Genomic DNA, 13,197 nt, shown 5'->3' with positions numbered 1-13,197 from the left:
AGATGACGTCTGGTGTTTTTTTTTTTCTCTGTACATAAAAATCACACCACAATTGTATACATACACACAGAGATAGAAATACACAATGATCTACAGAACATGGTGGCCATCAGAAGATGAGAGAGAAAACAGGGCAGGCAGTAATTACCTCATGAAGCCAGCCTTGCAGTGACAGCAGCTGTTTGTGGTGTGTAGGTGCTGCCTCAGTGGATTAGAAGAACGTCAGTGTCCCTGGCGCAGCAGCAGCTCCCCCTCACAGTGTCATTCCAGCCCCAGTGACAGCCCAGTGTGTGTCAGGGATGAGCTGTACCGACTTAGCCGTGTGTCAGGGGTTGCTGAGGACAACAATTCGGTGACAGGATACGGGGGTGAGGGAAAGGGGAGAAGGGTCTATGTGTCGGTGTCCGGGAGCGGGGGAGGGGGAGAGGGCGATCCCTCTGTGTATATGTTCTTTCTTGGGTCTGTGTCCGTCTCCTCTGCTCCTCCCCGTCCTTCTAGTCAGGACCGAGCACACAGAGAAATGACAACCAGCTGGAGCGAGAGGCGCTTCCGGTTCCACACAAGGTACAGCCCCTTCTGGCGAGCGCAGCCAACCGCGGGGTGAGGTGGGTGGTAAGCGTCGGTAAAGCCACGCCTAAGAAGGTCATGGGAATGAGCAGGAAGCGGAGATGAGCGAGGAACGCCTTTGAAGGTAGAACGTGATGGGGGTTGGCTCCTCCTATGAAGGTCAGCAATCTCTAGCTCCGCCTTGCTCAGGTCACTGCTGAAAAAGGGATGTTCACAGTGCGTGTCTAATGAGGTCAGCCAGAGGCTTGGGTGGTGTCTGGTGGTGACAGGCGGGGCGGTACGTGGACACATTGCACTTGCAGCATCATAGCTCAGCGGCATCCTTGGGCGAGATTGTGCTGGTAGCAGGGATGTTTGTGGCTAATAAAGTTACGCAGTTCAGGACACGTGATGCTTCCGAAATATGGCATCTGCTGCTTTGCTTTTATAGATTGTAAGCTCTTAGGAGCAGGGCCCTCTGATTCCTCCTGTATTGTAACTATACTGTCTGCCCTCATGTTGTAAAGCGCTGTTGTCGCTATGTAATTCCCGTATAATAATAATAGTAGATAGGGTGTCAATCTCTGGTGAATTTGTGCTTTTCTACATGCGTGTTTTTGATGTGTTTTTAATGCATTTCTGTGCTTTTTTGAATGTGTTCCAGTGCATTTTTCCTCCTTTTTTCTTCATGTTAAAGAGAATTGTACCTACAGATAAGGTTTACCTGTAGGTATTGTAAATATCTCCTAAACTTGCACAGTTTAGGAGATATTTACTATATATATATATATATATATATCAGTGGCACATGCTCGTGCTGTTTCTTCAGGGCTCGTGATGTGACTGGCAGCGCCCATGCGGCCCTGGAGCCTGCAAACACAGGAAGTGACTCCGGGAAAGATGTCAGCGGTGTGCTGGCGCAGATCCATGGCATCGATCTAAGGTAAGTATTACGTAATGAGCTAGTATGCAATGCACACAAGCTCATTATGCCTTTTGTCTTTCATTTTTTTTTTTTTTTTAAGGTTTACAGTGGTTGTAAATCTAGTTACACCCCTTTTACCTACAGGTAAGCCTATAATAAGGCTTACCTGTAGGTACTGGAAATATCTCCTAAACTTGCACCATTTAGGAGATATTTACCATATACGCTTGCACCTGCATCATCGGCACATGCATACTGAAGAAAGGGCACGATCGTGCTGTTTCTATAGGGCCCGTGCCGTAACTAGCGGCTGTCACGCGCATGCGGGGGAGTGACGTCACGTGACTCCGGCCAGTCACAGAGACGGAAGAGTGGTGAAGATGGATGTGGCCACCAGCGGGCTGCGTTTGCAGGTAAATGCAACATAATGGGCTAGTATGCATCTATTATTCTTTTGCTTTGCAGGGAAAAAAGAGGAAGTAAACCCCATTAGGCCGGATTCACACTTGTGCGAATTCCAGCTCTGTTATCTCTGCAAAAAGATAAGAGAGCTGTTCAGCAGATCATCTCCGTTTTAGCTGCGAATTTGGAGACCTGGGAGAGGGGAGGGGGGGGAAATGTTATGAGTAGAATGAGAGACATCCTGATGAGAAATGAACACATCTGCGAATCAGATGCGTGCCCATAGAAGATAATGGGCCTGAATTCGCGCCTGAGCCGCACCGCAATGCCTAGAAAACGCACACTTTTTTTTCGGCAGTGCGAATGCATCGCACTCAATTCGCATAGGTGTGAACCCGGCCTCAGGGTTTACTTCCTCTTTAAAGCCAAAAGTGGAACTCTCACTTAAATTCTGTTTTTTGACAGGTCTCTATCCCCACTTCTGGAGACGGGCCCGCGGCCTGATCTCCCGGAAGTTTGGCTCCATTCCTTCCGCCGCGGGGCCAATTAGAAAGCGCAATGTGCTTCGCGCATGCGCAGTAGGGAACCAGCAGTGAAGCCGAAAGTCTTCACTGCCTGGTTCCTTTACCAGGAATGGTGGTGGCAGCACCCAGGAATCAATATGAAGATCAGCTGGGGTGCCAATATCGTGGGCTCCCTGGACAGGTAAGTGCCCTAATATTAAAAGTCAGCAGCTACAGTATTTGTTATTTTTTTTTCACCCAGGCTGAACCTCTTCTTTAAGGGCCAGTTCACACTACAAGTAGTCCAGTGTGTTTTTCTTCTGCATCAAAAATGGTTTCCAATGGCATAGTTCACACCAGTGTGGTCAGTTCCAGAAAAAAAAGTAGAACATGCTGCTTTTTTCCTGCACTGGACTGTACTTGAACACAGTAAAATGCATCAAAAACATACTGGACCAAAGTACAGTGGGAAAAAAAAAAAAACCTGGACAAAATAAGAAAAAGCATCTTGAATGCATCCGGAAACACATCAAAAACATGCATCCAAAAACACATCCGGAACAAATCTGGAGTGTGTTTTTGTGATATGAATCAGCTCTAAATAAGGACAATGTGTGTCCCACTGCATTTTACTGCTTTCCAGTACAGTTCAGTGCAGAAAAAATGCAGCACGTTCTACTTTTTATTTCGTCAAGTGGAATACTTTTGGCGATTTTAGGTGCAACTAGAATAGACATCTGTACACGAAGCCGCACAGATGTCTTAAAAGTCATACCTAAAGTCGCACTGGCATGCGTCTTGGAAATTGTGTGATTTCAAAGCCACATTCAATGTGAACAAGGGCTAGTTCACACCACATGCAGTCAAGTGCCTTTTTTTTCTGCATCTAAAAAAAAAAAGGGTTATATGGTTTCCAATGGCATAGTTCACACCAGTACAGTCAGTTCCAGGGTGTTCCAGATCCGTAAAAAATTGAGAATATGCTGCATTTTTCCTGCACCAAACAGTACTGAAACATGGTAAAACGCATAAAAAAATGCAGCGGAATGTACTGGAACGCATCAAACACACCGGGTCCCAGTATAGTGAGACAAAAAGCAGGGGAAAAAAAATCTATACTGCATCCGGAAACGCATGAAAAATGCAAAAAAGCATCCAGAACGGACCTGGAGTGGGTTTTTGTGGTGTGAACCAGCCCTTAGACAGTGTAAAGTTGCCCATGCAAGTAGCGACCTGTGATTGATTTAGGTACGAAAGTGATTCATTATCCATTAAATCATTTATTGGTTCTGTATTACGATTGGTTGTCGGATACCTGCAGATTTTCAAAGGATCAGAAATGGTTAATAAAATTCCACTAAGGCTGATTTGATTGCCTTTTCAACATTGAAATTGATCAAAAGCTCACTGAGGCCTCATTCACACAGGCTTTGTGTTCTGGACTGCAGAATTCTGCGGCTGTAATTACAGGTAAATCCAGACAGCAGTGGCTGCTCAGCCTGTAAAGATCAATGACAGACTGACAGGAGCCATGGCTGTCTGCTGCTATTTGCTTGTATCCAAACATTCAGTGGTTACCTGCAGTTAGGTCTCTTTCACACAAGGCTTCAGCTTTATTTGTAACTACTTCTGGACCACCTACCTGCCATCTACTGCGGATGGGAGCGCTATACAGGCACAGCGAAGTACTTTTAGGCCGCTGCCTTTTTCCGGGTTTAGTGCCCTGCAAGGGTTTGTCAGCAGGTCCCGCCCAATGATTCATCGCCCAGACCAGCTGATCAACTGTGTCCAATCACAGCACAGGGCTGTACAGAGGGAACGATCTCTCTGTTTCTTCTCCCTGCAAAACAGGGAGAAGAAACAAAGATCTATAGTAAAAAAGCAGCACATATTACACAAGTTAACACTTGTTAGGCAGTGGCATTGATTACTCGAAATGTTAATCCCTTCCCAAGCCAGTGTCATTAGTACAGTGACAGTGTATTGAATTATCACTGTATTAGTGTCACTGGTGATGTCAGTGACAGTTAGTTAGTGTCAGATTTCCCATCGCAGTCCAACTATAAGTCGCTGATCACTGCTATTAATAGCATATAAAAAATAAATAAAAATCCAGTATATATCCCATAGTTTGTAGACACTATGACTTTCACACAAACCAATCAACATATACTTATTGGGATTTTTATTTTATTTATTTTATGAAAGATGTAGCAGAAAACATTTTGACAAAAATGTATAAAGAAATATTATTTTTATTTATCTTTTTATTGAACATCCAAAAACTATAGTAGTCCATAAGAGGTTGAACCTTGGGAATAAGGCGATAGGGACTAGAACGGGGAAAGGGACTAGATCCGATAGGGGAAAGTAGATTGAGTTCCCCTATACCTCCCTTTACCCGGTCCAATACATCTCACTTCCCAATGTTTTAAACACCGACTATAAGTCATTGGATTTTACCCTCGCTACAACCACATACTATTTACTACCCCTCAATCTGAGAGGATCTAAACACCAACTGCTAGACCCTTTCCTCTTACCTCTTATCTTCCCATACAGGTGAAACTCTAAAAATTTGAATATTGTGCAAAAGTTTATTTATTTCACTAATGCAACTTAAAAAGGTGAAACTAATATATGAGATAGACTCATTACATGATAGTTCAAGCCGTGATTTGTCATAATTGTGATGATTATGGCTTACAGCTCATGAAAACCTCAAATCCACAATCTCCGAAAATTAGAATATTACATGCAATCAATAAAACAAGGATTGTACATAGAACAATATCAGACCTCTGAAAAGTAGAAGCATGCATGTGTACTCAGTACTAGGTTTGGGCCCCTCTTGCAAGCAATTACTGCCTCAATGCGGCGTGGCATGGAAGCTATCAGCCTGTGGCACTGCTGAGGTGTTATGGAAGACCAGGATGCTTCAATAGCGACCTTCAGCTCTTCTGAATTGTTCTGTCTCATGTCTCATCTTTCTCTTGGCAATACCCCACAGATTCTCTATGGGGTTCAGGTCAGGCGAGTTTGCTGGCCAATCAAGCACAGAAATCCCACGGTCATTGAACCAGGTTTTGGTGCTTTTGGCAGTGTGGGCAGGTGCCATGTCCTGCTGGAAAATAAAGTCAGCATCACCATAGAAGGAAGGAAGCATGAAGTGCTCCAAAATCTACTGGTAGACGGCTGTGTTGACCCCGGACCTAATGAAGCACAGTGGACCAACACCAGCAGATGACATGGCTCCCCAAATCAACACAGACTGTGGAAACTTCACACTGGACTTCAAGCATCTTGCAGTGTGTGCCTCTCCATTCTTCCTCCATACCCCGGCTCAAGGGCCGATCCGCCCTATAGGCTAACTATGCAAGCCGCTTAGGACCCCGCAAAGCTGCGGAGGGCCCCCCAAATTACTAGAGGCCCCGCCTGGTGAGAAGTAATTTTCGGCTCCTTACCCCTCTTCTCAACTCATTGGCTGTATGGGAGAAGAGGTAAGAAGTCAGCACCCCCCGGTTCTCACTTTAATGTAAGATGTAATTTCCGACAGCAGAACACCCCCCTCCCCCCGCTTCTCTTTAATGTGACTTGTCACTGTCGGCAGCGCGCCCCCCCCCCTCGCTTCTCAACTTTAATGTGACGTGTCATTTTCGGCAGCCACCCTCCGCTTCTCAACTTTAATGTGACATGTCATTTTGCTTAGGGCCCCAGGGAGCTCAGGATCGGCACTGCACGGCTACTTGGTTTCCAAATGTGATGCAAAATTTGCTCTCATCAGAAAAGAGGACTTTGGACCACTGAGCAACAGACCAGGTCTGTTTTTCTTTAGCCCAGGTAAGATCCTTCTGACGTTGTTTGTTGTTCAGGAGTGGCTTGACAAGAGGAATACGACATTTGAAGCCCATGTCCAGGATCCGTCTGTGTGTGGTGGCTCTTGATGCACTGACTCCAGCCTCAGTCCACTCCTTGTGAAAGTCCAACACTTTTGAATGGCCTTTTTCTGACAATCTTCTCCAGGCTTTGGTCATCCCTGCTGCTTGTGCACCTTTTTCTTCCACACTTTTCCCTTCCACATAACTTTCTATTAATGTGCTTTGATACAGCACTTTGGGAACATCCAACTTCTTTTGCAATTAACTTTTGAGGCTTTCCCTCCTTATAGAGGGTGTCAATGATAGATTTCTGCACAATTGTCAGGTCAGCAATCTTTCCCATGATTGTGATTCCTACTGAACCAGACTGAGACCATTTAACCACTTAAGACTGGACCATTATGCAGGTAAGGACCGTGTCCTTTTTGCGATTCGGCACTGCGTCGCTTTAACTGACAATTGCACGGTCGTGCGAAGTGGCTCCCAAACAAAATTGGCGTCCTCTTTTTCCCACAAATAGAGCTTTCTTTTGGTGGTATTTGATTACCTCTGCGGTTTTTATTTTTTGCGCTATAAACAAAAATAGAGCGACAATTTTGAAAAAAAGGCAATATTAACTTTTTGCTATAATAAATATCTCCCAAAAATATGTAAAAAAAAAAAAATTTCCCCAGTGTAGGCCGATATGTATTCTTCTACCTAATTTTGGTAAAAAAAAACACAATACGCGTTTATCGATTGGTTTGCGCAAAATTTATAGCGTTTACATAATAGGGGATAGTTTTATTGCATTTTTATTAATATATATTTTTTTTTTTTTACTACTTATGGCGGCGATCAGCGTTTTTTTTTTTCGTGACTGACATTATGGCGGACAATTTTGACACATTTTTGGGACCATTGTCATTTTCACAGCAAAAAGTGCTATAAAAATGCACCGATTACTGTGAAAATGACAATTGCAGTTATGGAGTTAACCCCTACAGTGCCCCCTAGTGGTTAAGTGTGACCTCATATGTGTTTCTAACTGTAGGGGGGCGGGGCTGGACGTGTGACATCGGTGATTGTCTTTCCCTATATCAGGGAACAGACGATCACTGACACTGCCACAATGAAGAACGGGGAAGGAGTGTTCACCCACACCTCTCCCCGTTCTTCAGCTCCGGTGACCGATCCCGCTGGCACGTTCACGGAGCTTCGAACCGGGTCGTGAGCGCGCCGGCACACTCGCGATCCCACGGCTGGGCTTAAAGAGACACGTACAGGTATGTGATTGTGCCCAGCCGTGCCATTCTGCCGACGTATATCGGCGTGAATGGGTCCTTAAGTGGTTAAAGGCTCAGGAACCCTTTGCAGGTTTTATGGCTTAATTAGCTGATTAGAGTGGGACACTTTTAGCCAGATTCAGGTAGAGCGGCGTTTCTTTGTTTCGGCGTATCGCATCTCATATGTGCTACGCCAACGTAACTCTGAGAGGAAGAGCTGTATTCACAAAGCACTTGCTCCCAAAGTTACGTCGGCGTAGCGAAAATGGGCCTACGTAAGCCTGCCTAATTCAAATTAGGCAGGTAGTGGGCGTACTACATGTAAATTATCCATGACCCCATGTAAATGAAGGGCCGATGGTACGGCGCATGCTCAGAATCACGTCACAAATACTCCCTATGATACGACGGCTCAATGTGTACGACGTGAACCTAACTTACGCCCAGCCATATTCACGTACGACTTACGTAAACGACGTAAAAGCCCACGGCAGTTCCGACATCCATACCTTGCATGGGCTGCGCCACCTATAGAGGTGTTTTATCTTTACGCTGGCGCATGTCTTACGTAAACGGCGTAGCTTACTGCGACGGGCGTATGTACGTTCCTGAATCAGCGTATCTAGCTCGTTTACATATTCGACGCGTAAATCAACGGAAGCGCCCCTAGCGGCCACCCAAGATACGATGGGGTAGGAGACCTACATCGGTCGTATCTTGGCAACATTCAGGCGTAGCTTATTTTAAGAATGAGCGCATAGATACGACGGCGCATTTTCAGACTTACGGCGGCGTATCTACTGATACGTCGGCGTAAGTCTCTGTGAATCTGGGCCTATGAGCCTAGAATATGCACCTTTTCACAATATTCTAATTTTCTGAGATTGTGGATTTGGGATTTTCATGAGCTGTAAGCCATAATCATCACAATTATGACAAATCGCGGCTTGAACTATCTTGCTTTGCATGTATTGAGTCTATCTCATAAAATAGTTTTACCTTTTTAAGTTGCATTAGTGAAAAAAATTTTTTTTTTTTTTGCAATTTTTGTATTTTGCTCCCCGAGAGGGAGAGCATCCCCAGTCAGCTCTGCGGGGGATTCCTCCCCCTCCCTGTGCTCGCCGACACTGCATAATGCGAGCGCTCACACAACCAGATATTCTAGCCTGGGCCGTGTTTAAGTGTGTGCACTGCATATATTTAATATATTTATAAATGATATTAGGTCTGAGATCAAAAGTAACATTTCTGTCTTTGCAGATGACACCAAGCTATGCAGTGGAATAACGTCCTTACAGGATGTCTCCAATTTACAAGCCGACCTCAATGCTCTGTCTAATTGGGCGACTAAGTGGCAGATGAGGTTTAATGTTTGATAAATGTAAAGTTATGCACTTGGGGGCTAAGAATATGCATGCATCCATATTCACGTACGACTTACGTAAACGACGTAAAAGCCCACGGCAGTTCCGACATCCATACCTTGCATGGGCTGCGCCACCTATAGAGGTGTTTTATCTTTACGCTGGCGCATGTCTTACGTAAACGGCGTAGCTTACTGCGACGGGCGTATGTACGTTCCTGAATCAGCGTATCTAGCTCGTTTACATATTCGACGCGTAAATCAACGGAAGCGCCCCTAGCGGCCACCCAAGATACGACGGGGTAGGAGACCTACATCGGTCGTATCTTGGCAACATTCAGGCGTAGCTTATTTTAAGAATGAGCGCATAGATACGACGGCGCATTTTCAGACTTACGGCGGCGTATCTACTGATACGTCGGCGTAAGTCTCTGTGAATCTGGGCCTATGAGCCTAGAATATGCACCTTTTCACAATATTCTAATTTTCTGAGATTGTGGATTTGGGATTTTCATGAGCTGTAAGCCATAATCATCACAATTATGACAAATCGCGGCTTGAACTATCTTGCTTTGCATGTATTGAGTCTATCTCATAAAATAGTTTTACCTTTTTAAGTTGCATTAGTGAAAAACATTTTTTTTTTTTTTGCAATTTTTGTATTTTGCTCCCCGAGAGGGAGAGCATCCCCAGTCAGCTCTGCGGGGGATTCCTCCCCCTCCCTGTGCTCGCCGACACTGCATAATGCGAGCGCTCACACAACCAGATATTCTAGCCTGGGCCATGTTTAAGTGTGTGCACTGCATATATTTAATATATTTATAAATGATATTAGGTCTGAGATCAAAAGTAACATTTCTGTCTTTGCAGATGACACCAAGCTATGCAGTGGAATAACGTCCTTACAGGATGTCTCCAATTTACAAGCCGACCTCAATGCTCTGTCTAATTGGGCGACTAAGTGGCAGATGAGGTTTAATGTTGATAAATGTAAAGTTATGCACTTGGGGGCTAAGAATATGCATGCATCATACATGCTAGGGGGAGTACAACTGGGGGATCTGTAGTGGAGAAGGATCTGGGGGTTTTGGTAGATCATAAGCTCAATAATGGCATGCAATTCCAAGCTGCGGTTTCCAAAGCGAGCAAAGTCCTTTCTTGTATTAAGAGAGGTATGGACTCCAGAGACAGAGATATCATTTTGCCCTCCTGTACAAATCATTAGTAAGACCTCATCTGGAATATGCAGTTCAGTTTTGGGCCCCAGTTCTCAAAAAGGATATCGGAGAACTGGAGAAAGTGCAGAGAAGGGCAACCAAACTGATAAGAGGAATGGAGGAGCTCAGCTATGAGGAAAGATTAGAGGAACTAAATGTATTCACTCTTGAGAAGAGGAAAATAAGGGGGGATATGATCAACATGTACAAATATATAAGGGGTCCATACAGTGGACTTGGTGTTCAGTTATTCACTTTACGGTCAACCCTGAGGACAAGGGGGCACTCTCTACGTCTAGAGGAAAAGAGATTTCATCTCCAAATACGGAAAGGTTTCTTCACAGTAAGAGCTGTGAAAATGTGGAACAGACTCCCTCCAGAGGTAGTTCTGGCCAGCTCAGTAGACTGCTTTAAGAAAGGCCTGGATTCTTTCCTGAATGTACAGAATATAACTGAGTACTAACATTTATAGGTATAGTTGATCCAGGGTAAATCCGATTGCCTCTCGGGGGATCAGGAAGGAATTTTTTCCCCTGCTGTAGCAAATTGGATCATGCTCTGCTGGGGTTTTTTGCCTTCCTCTGGATCAACTGTGGGTATGGAGTTGGGTGTATGGGATTGCATTGTGTTTTTTATTTTGTTTGTTTATTTTTTTTTTGTGGTTGAACTGGATAGACTTGTGTCTTTTTGCAACCTGACTAACTATGTAACTATGTAACTGTAATCACTGAACTACATTATCTCCATCCCTTCTCTCCCCCCCCCCATTTGTCTCCCTCCCCCTCTCCTGTTCTTTCAAAACATTCACAATTTACTTTCACTTTCAGTTAGGCAGATAATATACGGTGCAAATTCCTTTCCTGCATCCACAGATTGCAGGAAAGAAACTTGCATGATTCCCCCATCAACAGACAGTGGTGACAGGGGAATATCCCTCCTGCCCAGCAATTATATTCTCCCGACAAACAATGATTATCACCAGTGGCTATACAGCAACCACTAGTGATAATTATAAGAGAATCTGCTCATTAATGGTTCAAATCTCAGCCAGTTTCTGCTGAACCAGCTGAGATTTAAACTGTCTATGGCTGGTCTTAGCTCTTAGACAGCCCATACATTGATTAGCACTGTGGAGTGTCGGCTTCCTGGCGTGATCGGGCATGTGGGATTTCAAACACACCCGAGCCCATCTCTATTGGTTGTAGACAGTTGAGCTCCCTGCAGGTTGCTTAGCAGCAGTGGACCCTTCTCTGACATGCTGATCGGGATGCAATCCAGGTGATGCTCTTAGTCAAATCCTAGTCATAAATATCTGATTTTATTGATCAAAGCCCACACTTTACAGGCATAGAGCCCACATGGCTGCTGATCATACGGTTGATTATATTTATGTGGTTGTACTCTTGATGCTAATAAATACTGTGTTTATTAGATCTGACTGGGAGCATCACCTGGATCACATGCCGATCAGCATGTCAACAGAGAAGGTTATACAGCATTACTGCTGCTAGGTGACCAGCTGGGGGCTCGGCTCTCTATAACCAATAGTGCCAGCCTTCCCCTGCATGCACCCATAATGTCACCAGCACTAGGTCCTAATAGACTGCCGCCGCTGCCAAGGAGACAGACGCCAGACCAGCGCTGTAAATAGCAGGGACAGGACAGCTGGGGATCCCCACTGTGGCAGAACACCAGGGCCCGGTGGCAAGACAACCTTTGCAACCCTGATAGCTCTCCCACTGCTTTGGACCCTTATATTTTCTTGGTGTGCTGGTGACATATATCTCTTGTTTTCTGCCACCCTGGGGGCCCCAGTATAGTAGGAAGGGAGCTCACTGCAGAACATGTGAAAGGGCCCATAGTGGGATCGTAGTAAAGGGCCCCAGGATATATATATATATATATATATATATATATATATATATATATATATATATATATATATATAATTGCATTTTATAGTTGGCCCCCCTACTTTTGTCCCTGTCCCCCCATGTGCCCCCCCTAAATATGAAAGCTGGAGACGCCACTGCTGCTATCCCGCCTGAAAAACTCCTTCACTGCAGACTCAATGTGAAAGCCGAGGGCTTTCACACTGAGTCGATGCGCTGGTGGGAGACAAAAAAATCTCCTGTCAGCAGCATCTTTGGAGCGGTGAGAGGAGCGGCATGTATACCGCTCCTTCACCGCTCCTTCCCATTGAAAACAATGGAAAACCACGTCAATACAGCCCGCAATGTGCCTCTATAGAGGCGCATTGCGGGCGTTATTAACCCTTTATCGGCCGCTAGCGGGGGTTAATACGGCACCGCTAGCGGCTAAATCCCGCGGAAATCCCGGCGGTATAGCGCCGCTATTTTTAGCTGCGTTATACCGCCACCGCGGCTCCCGCCTCAGTCTGAAAGGGGCCTTACTTACTGAATTTGTGCTGTACTTTTACCTTATTTGTAATGCCTGAGGTGATCTTCCCCGTTTTCTGCTGTTGTAATTTTAATTTTCCCATTGTCTTGCTATTGTGAATAATGTTTTCTTTTAACTCAATAAAATTATTTGGGAAAAAAAAATCCTGTCCAAAATATACTGACCCTGACCTTTAACCCTTGCTTGGCCCAAACACTAACCCTGGTACGGACCTAGATCAAACCGTGATTTAGGTATTTTTCTCTCTTTTGTATTGTTTACTTTTTCTTTTTTTTGCAAGAAACGAGAAAGATACATTGTATTTGTATCCTTCTCCATTCACAGAAAGGAAAAAAATACATAGGTGGGCTTCACAGTGACTGATCACTGTGGTAGTCAATCTGAGGCTACCACAGTGATCAGGTGACCCAAAATCAGGAGATCTGGGTCCCGATCATTAGTATGGGGCTCGGGGCTCTTGATGAGACCCCAGTCTCTGTGCTGGGAGCACGCCGTGTGGTGTGCTCCCAGCACAAAGGGAGAAACACATATATGCAGTCTCACATAAAAAAGCCCAGTGCAGTGAGGCCACCTATTTGTGTTACGTTGGTGTGAAGGGGTTAGACATCTTTCACCCAGGATGTACACGTTATTCCAATGCTGTGTGTTGAATTATTTTGAGGGGCCAGCACATTTAC

General features: G+C 44.9%; 1 protein-coding gene across 2 annotated transcripts in view; it reads right to left on the bottom strand.

Annotated features, from left to right (window-relative positions):
- The window catches only part of CPEB4 (cytoplasmic polyadenylation element binding protein 4), a 128,091-nt gene extending 127,538 nt beyond the window's left edge, over window positions 1-553 (bottom strand). The window contains exon 1 of one of the 2 annotated variants that reach the window (XM_040344552.1): window positions 149-553. The gene's annotated coding sequence lies outside the window, so the exon portion shown is untranslated. The remainder of the gene's footprint in view (window positions 1-148) is intronic. The other variant, XM_040344553.1, reaches the window with a different exon arrangement.
- Window positions 554-13,197: the final 12,644 nt, after the last annotated feature.

This window comes from Rana temporaria, chromosome 3 (genome assembly GCF_905171775.1).
Source record: "Rana temporaria chromosome 3, aRanTem1.1, whole genome shotgun sequence".
In the NCBI taxonomy this organism is placed as follows: Eukaryota; Metazoa; Chordata; class Amphibia; order Anura; family Ranidae; genus Rana; species Rana temporaria.
This window is presented reverse-complemented; position numbering and strand designations above follow the sequence as displayed.